We start from the raw sequence: 5,685 nt of genomic DNA on the forward strand, positions 1-5,685 counted from the left end.
ATCAGAGAGAGAGAAGGTTGGAGGATGTGGAGTTGGTGAAGCAGGATGTAGATAGGATTAGTAAGGAGGAAGTGAGAGCAGCGATTAAGAGGATGAAGAATGGAAAGTCGGTTGGACCAGATGACATACCGGTAGAAGCGTGGAGATGTTTAGGAGAGATGGCAGTGGAGTTTTTAACCAGATTGTTTAACAGGATTCTGGAAGGGGAGAGGATGCCTGAGGAATGGAGAAGGAGTGTGCTGGTACCGATCTTTAAGCATAAGGGAGATGTGCAGACCTGCAGTAACTACAGGGGAATTAAGTTGATCAGTCACACCATGAAGTTATGGGAAAGAGTAGTGGAAGCCAGGCTAAGAGAAGAGGTGACCATCTGTGAGCAACAGTATGGTTTTATGCCGAGGAAGAGCACCACAGATGCCTTATTTGCTTTGAGGATGTTGATGGAGAAGTATAGAGAAGGACAGAAGGAGCTGCATTGTGTATTTGTGGATTTAGAGAAAGCGTACGACAGGGTGCCGAGAGAGGAGTTGTGGTATTGTATGAGGAAGTCAGGTGTGTCAGAGAAGTATGTGAGGGTGGTGCAGGACATGTATGAGGACAGTGTGACGGCAGTAAAGTGTGCAGTAGGTACGACAGACTGGTTCAGGGTGAAGGTTGGACTGCATCAAGGATCGGCCCTGAGCCCTTTCCTGTTTGCAGTGGTGATGGACAGGTTGACGGACGAGGTCAGACAGGAGTCTCCCTGGACTATGATGTTTGCAGATGATATTGTGATTTGTGTTGAGAGTAGAGAGCAGGTTGAGAAGAGCCTGGAGAGGTGGAAATATGCGTTGGAGAGAAGGGGAATGAAAGTCAGTAGGAGTAAGACAGAGTACATGTGTGTGAATGAGAGGGAGGGCAGTGGAGTGATGCGGTTGCAGGGAGAAGAGGTGGAGAAGGTGGAGGAGTTCAGGTACCTGGGGTCAACAGTGCAAAGTAATGGAGAGTGTGTTAGAGAAGTAAAGAAAAGAGTGCAGGCAGGGTGAAGTGGGTGGAGAAGAGTGACAGGAGTGATTTGTGATAGAAGAGTATCTGCAAGAATGAAAGGGAAAGTTTATAGGACTGTGGTGAGACCTGCGATGTTGTATGGATTAGAGACAGTGGCATTGAGTAAAAGACAGGAGGTGGAGCTGGAGGTAGCAGAGCTGAAGATGTTGAGGTTTTCGTTGGGAGTGACGAGGATGGACAAGATTAGAAATGAGTTTATTAGAGGGACAGCACATGTAGGATGTTTTGGTGACAAGGTGAGGGAGGCGAGATTGAGATGGTTTGGACATGTGCAGAGAAGGGACATGAATTATATTGGTAGAAAAATGCTGAAGATGGAGCCACCAGGTAGGATGTGGTGAGGGAAGACATGCAGGTAGTTGGTGTAAAAGAGGCAGGTATAGAGGACAGGGTGGTATGGAGACGAATGATCCGCTGTGGCGACCCCTAATGGGAGCAGCCGAAAGAAGAAGAAGAAGAAGATTATAATAGCTATACAATAGCTACCAGATCACTATTATATTATATATATATATATATATATATATATATATATATATATATATATATATATATATATATATATATATATATATAATGTCAAATCAACGAAAACTGTACTTAACAGTGTTTTAATATTTAATATAACAGTTAAAAAAACAACAACAGATCAGATATTAAGTCATATAGCGTCACTTTGCACTGTTGTATTTTTGCAAAACATGCACAGGTCTAAAACACATGCACAGGTAATGCAGGCTACAGGATACTACACGTCACAGCATCTCATTGGGGCGGAGTTACACACAAAAAAGCAGGAAGCAGAATGTGATATGTCCATCACGTGCACAGGGCATTTTCAGCTCATCTGCGCACGTCTGCCCAGACGCTTGGAACCGCCTCATGGTCACGTGATGAATTTACCTGTTTCTGGCGCCTGTATCGACCTGTCTTCTATTAAAGTGAGTATTTTTCAACGTGTTCGGTTATTTGATCTGTAGGATGTATACACACACACACACACACACACACACACACACACACACACACACACACACACACACACACACACACATATGTTTATGCAGAATTATATACGACCAATTTCTCATTACCTAGTTCAAACAAAACCAAGTCACGTGATCGATTGCATGACGACGGTTGAGGAAAAAAAGCTGGAACCATAAACACGCATTAGTGTCAGGACATGCTTATGAGTATGATCTTAGATATAAGATATCAGTTATGCTTTTAATTACATTAAAGTTATTTTTGTATATATTGTTATTGCTTTGGATAATTTTGTCAGATATTTTGGAAAACGTAAAACACAAAGTGCATGAGCCTTTTGTCTACATGGGGTCATTCAATCATTTACTAATGTTCCTGCGAAGTCCCACCACCACTCCCACCCAGTGCCTCATTTATATCAGCCATTCAACAAATTCCTCATTTACAACCTGGTGCATTTAAAATTATTTTGTTGTTTGACATGTTTTGTTGCTTTGCTTGCAGTTAGTGGTCACATATTAATACTGCAAAAAGCGGTAATAAAGACCCATCAGTGCACAATTCAAGCTGCCTCATACTCAGGGAGGGGTGGAACAGCATATACAATAATTCAAAGAACTGCCAGATAGAACCTATTAGATAATCAGAATATAATAAAATATGTCTCAATGTGTACATACAAACAGTTTGCCTATATGTATATTACTTTTCCAATGCCTTAAGTTTTTGAGTGAGTTTCAGGTCTTGTGTTTGGTTTTGAAGCTGTAAAGTGTAAATTTGCTTTACATTATATCCCTCACACTGGCAACACACATGCTATATTGAACACAGCACCTTTGGTACATCCAAAAACCTATTAAAAAGAGCTGCTAGTCTGTATGCCAAATGTCTTACAGGGTTATTCTAAAAAATGGACTAGAATGTAGTGTGTGATAGTTATAGTCATAAAATTAGTTAGTTTAATCATAATGTTGTAGGACATGATTTTGTTAAAACAGCTCATCATTTCAATTTGATAATTTGATGTGCTATGTAAATACACATGTATCCCAGGTTCTTCCAACTTCCAACTAGGAAGACTGGTTACATATACATGGTTAATTGCGGGTGTTCTGTTTTGATTGAACAGGGAGTTGCATAGAACTAAACTGCACACTCTTTTACGAAAGACACTTATTCTGGATCGTATTCTTTTATTAAAGCAGCTACAAGGTATGTGTGCCTTCACCAGTAATTTAAGACAAAAACCCCTGCAACTGTGCTGCCAATAATAACATGGTTCCCCTACCCCCAACACACACACACACACACACACACACACACACACACACACACACACACAAATAATGGCAGATTTTTCTTAGCAGATGTTAAAGGTAGAAAGTCCATTTGTATGCAGAGTGTGCCTAATAAAATTGTAAATTTTCACCTTAGATACACACCATAACACTGATGGTGAAAGACTAAAACTAGTCGGCAAACAAGTCTGTCTTGTTGGCCAGGTCCAATACATGCAAATTAGTTTGGGAGAAAAAAAAAAAGAGAACTCTCATTGAGTCTCATGACATTTATTTTGGTATTTTGACATATGCCTTTTCATCTTTCTCCAGCTATGAGGGACAGACTAAGCCACCTTCATGCCTTTTTGGCATCCAGCAGTCATATGGAAGAACCTCCTCAGAAACCAAACACCGACCCTGAGATGGAAGCCATATTTGATGAGGCTAGTAACATTCGCCATGACATTCAACTCATCCTTTCAGATGTGAAGCATCTTGAAGAGCAAAACTCCCGTATTTTGAATGAGCTACCAAATTGTAGCACTGCAAAGCAAGACTCCAATGCCATTGCTGCTAGCATCAAATCCCGTGCTAAAGACGTACTTTCACGTCTTCGCAACATGGATATGCATTCTAACGAGCTGGAGAAAAAGCATGGGCTCCACAGTGCAATTTATCGAATCGCACGAACACAGTTTGCTGGTTTGAACAGCAGCTTCCATGATGTGATGATGGAATACAACAAGGCAGAAATGAGCTACAGGGAAACATGCAAACTACACATTCAGAGGCAGATGGAGATTGTAGGACGAGAGGTAACAGGTGAGCAGGTTGAAGAAATGCTAAGTAATGACCAGTGGAACATCTTTAGTGAAAACGTGGTTACAGAGGGGAAAACAGTACAGTCAGCCCTCTACCAAATTGAAAGTCGACATGCTGAGCTGCTGGAACTGGAAAGCCGCATAAGCAGCATCCATGAAGTGTTTCTAGACATAGCAATGCTGGTAGAAGAACAGAACAGCATGATTAACTACATACAGACAAATGTCCAAAAAACTGATGCAGATATTAAAGGGATGCTGGAAAGACTTGGAAAAGCAAAGAAATATAATAAAAATAACCCCTTCAAGAAAATCTTTTTTAGGAAGCGTTAATCAACATGTAATTGCATTGTTTATTGTTTTTAATTAGCTTGCTGTCTTTTACATTTTTATATTGTAAGGGTTGCATCTTTTATTTATATATATATATATATATATATATATATATATATATATATATATATATATATATATGTGTGTGTGTGTGTGTGTGTGTGTGTGTGTGTGTGTGTGTGTGTGTGTGTGTGTGTGTGTGTGTGTGTATATGTATGTATGTATGTATGTATGTATGTGTGTGTGTATATATATGTATGTATGTATGTGTGTGTGTATATATATATATGTATATAATGTGTGTGTATGAATAAAATGCCGAGCTGTATAAAAAACCTTCTGGACAAAAAGGTTTTCTGAAATAATTGAAGTATGCATGTGTGACTTTTGCAGGTAATAAATAAATTATAAATTAATGAATGATGAACAGTATTGTTTAGAGTGTGTGTCTAACTTTCTCATATACAGTACAATATACATCAGTAGATTCTATATGCATAAAAGTTTTTGGATACCTGACCACACCACACGTATGTCTCCATTCTTCTGGGAAGGCTTTAGACACAACTCCGGTATAAACACATATTTAGCGCTTAAAAAAACTAAGCATACATATATAAATTCAATCAATCATAATCTCATCCACAATGACTTAATAGTTGTTCTTCAGGAAATTCGATATGATCTTTCAATACTTCAATACAGTGATGCTTATTAGTTCATTAAGTCTCAAGTGATTATTTTTTTTAATATATATATATATATATATATATATATATATATATATATATATATATATATATATATATATAGTGCATTAAAATAGTGTAAAAATAAATAGTTTTTCAATAGTTGTGATCTTATACAGTAGGTAATATGAAGGCAGTTTTAGCTTCTATCTACTAAAAAAAGAACAGCGCTAATCAACTTAACACGAATAAGACATATACGCCCTCTAGTGGTAGCTGCATGGTATTGGTAGCAATATTTAGAAGATACATTAGGACCTACCTTGAGAAAAAAGAGCATGTCTAACAACTTGAAAATAAAAGCACTTGTCTATAAAGCCAAATTAAGCTATATTACATAATCATAATCATTACCATCAATTTCTATGTTATGATTTATGTTCATTAAATGATAGTGGTGTGTAGCGCCACTCAACCCAGCCATTAGGGGTGCACAAGCCAGTGCACTCTTAGTGCCGGTCCCAA

The 5,685-nt window shown here is 38.4% G+C and overlaps 1 pseudogene across 1 annotated transcript; it reads left to right on the forward strand.

Annotated features, from left to right (window-relative positions):
• Nucleotides 1-1,828: 1,828 nt before the first annotated feature.
• LOC310737680 (syntaxin-11 pseudogene) lies at nt 1,829-4,557 on the forward strand (annotated as a pseudogene). The gene is made up of 2 exons (XR_014538208.1): nt 1,829-1,988; nt 3,648-4,557. The product of XR_014538208.1 is annotated as a syntaxin-11 pseudogene (transcript).
• The last annotated feature ends 1,128 nt before the right edge of the window (nt 4,558-5,685 follow it).

This window comes from Silurus aristotelis, assembly GCF_946808225.1.
Source record: "Silurus aristotelis genome assembly, chromosome: 15".
In the NCBI taxonomy this organism is placed as follows: Eukaryota; Metazoa; Chordata; class Actinopteri; order Siluriformes; family Siluridae; genus Silurus; species Silurus aristotelis.